General features: G+C 41.6%; 1 protein-coding gene across 1 annotated transcript in view; it reads left to right on the top strand.

The window, feature by feature from the left end:
• Positions 1–2042, top strand: part of mast1b (microtubule associated serine/threonine kinase 1b) — a 36025-nt gene that overhangs the window by 16705 nt on the left and 17278 nt on the right. The gene's annotated exons all lie outside the window — the stretch shown is intronic.

Genomic DNA, 2042 nt, shown 5'->3' with positions numbered 1-2042 from the left:
TCTTTAATGAGTCTGTCGCCTGATTGATCACTGATTGATCCTCCAGTTAGAAAAGTAACCAGGGTTCAGTCTCAGTGCTCTGATGAAGGCAAATGAAGCTGTGAGATAAATTTCACATGATAGACAGATTTACAGGTTTGGCCCTGAAGCTTATTGGACAACTTCATCAATGTTTGATTTTTCTGTTTGTCATCATGACGTCTGGGTCAAGCTGGACTGACATCTGTAGCTGCACAGGACTCTGAAATAATTCAGCTTTCAGAGCACGATGTGCTTCACTGGTTCTGCTTCAGTTGCTTCACGTCATTTGCTGCAGTTTTGTTTCCATTAATTTTCTGGCACTTTCTCTCTTTGATCCTTCCAACTCTTACTCTGCTCACAACTATTCTTGTTTCCTTCCCTCATCTGCCAACTCTCCCCCCTGCTCCCCCTCCACGCCCTCATCCTCCTAATTCTCTCCCCGTCCTCGCCGGCTTCCTCTTCCTCCTCCACCCTCTGCTCTGGTCTCCCCTCCCTCCTCTTCCTCTTCCCTCCCCTCAGTCCTCCAGCTCGTCTCAGGAGCGCCTGCACCAGCTGCCCTTCCAGCCCACCATGGATGAGCTCCACTTCTTATCCAAGCACTTTGGCAGCACCGAGAGCATCACGGATGACGACGGCGGCCGATGTTCCCCCCACATGCGTCCGCGCTCCCGCAGTCTCAGGTCAGCTACAGCTGCAGCAGCAGCACCCATGAGATTAAAGAGCAGCTTCTGCTGCCCAAAAGCACGATCCTCTTTTTTAAAGGACTCTGTCAAAGCAGATTTGCAGGGTCGCCCCTGGGTGAGCCTATTAATGCTTTTATATAACCTCTTCTTAAACTTCCCTGTTTTTATTATGGGCTGTGCACCCGTTTACAGAAGAAATAACACATTCCTCTTCCAAATAATGAGATGAATTAAGCAAACATTAAAGACGTAGGTCCCTATATTAGGCTGCTTTGGTAGCTTTTTACTATTTTTTTTCAGTTTTCTTTTTTTTAAATTAAAGGAAAAACATGTCAAAAAATAAATAAATAAAAAAGCTGAAGCACCAAAACTCCTGAATTTCTTGAACTTAGAAGTGGTTCTACATATATTAATTACAGCTAATTATTATGTATTTATATATTAATTACAGCTGATTATTATGTATTAGTATATTAATTACTGCTGATTACCTCAAATTTCCATTTTCAAGAGAGGGATGTGTTATATCTGCTTTTAAAAGTTCCATATTTTCACTTTAACAATGAGATTCTCTGTATTTGCATTTATGTCTCACTACGGTTTCCCACAAAGTCTGGAACATGTGTAACCAGATTACAATGTTTTAAAAATCAATGGAAAATGGTGTAAAGGTAGCAAATCAAATGCTGAATCTGAGAAATGAGACTTTTTGACAAATACATGCACTCATTTTATTGCCAGCAACACTTGGACAGGTGCATGTTTATCACTGGTTTGCATCCAACTGGCAACAAGTGATGAAAAACTGCAGTTCCTCTAATGTCAACATGAGGCTGGTTTCAGAATGAGTCAATCCCCAAAGACCCCCATGTTAAAACGTCCAGCTTTACAGCAGAAATAAACATGTTTACAACCTGGCAGGGGTTTGTTCTTTAGCCACCAAACTGAGCTTCATAACTGCTCTTCATGAAACCTAGAGGTGACGATCACAGACCATTCACTCGTCTTTATAAACAGTCTGTGTTTGCTTTACCTTCTCTTTTAACAAAACCCTTCAAGCTTTGCTATAGTTGCAGTTTGGCTTCGTCTTTCTGAAGTAATTAAGGCATCCCAGATAAAATGGCAGCACATGTTCCTCCCACACTCATATATAATGTTTAGCATTAATGGGTGCTTAATGGAGTTTACTTATACCATGTGCTCTAATGCTTGTGACTGTTCACTGATAACAAAGCTGAGATGTTTCATCTCATCTTTAGCCCAGAGGGAAGAAGCATCAATGATCTCTGAACAGACTTTCAAGTTCTGATTGATCAGGCCGATCAAGTCGATCTTAAA

Source organism: Stegastes partitus, unplaced genomic scaffold (genome assembly GCF_000690725.1).
Source record: "Stegastes partitus isolate 25-593 unplaced genomic scaffold, Stegastes_partitus-1.0.2 Scaffold798, whole genome shotgun sequence".
In the NCBI taxonomy this organism is placed as follows: Eukaryota; Metazoa; Chordata; class Actinopteri; family Pomacentridae; genus Stegastes; species Stegastes partitus.
This window is presented reverse-complemented; position numbering and strand designations above follow the sequence as displayed.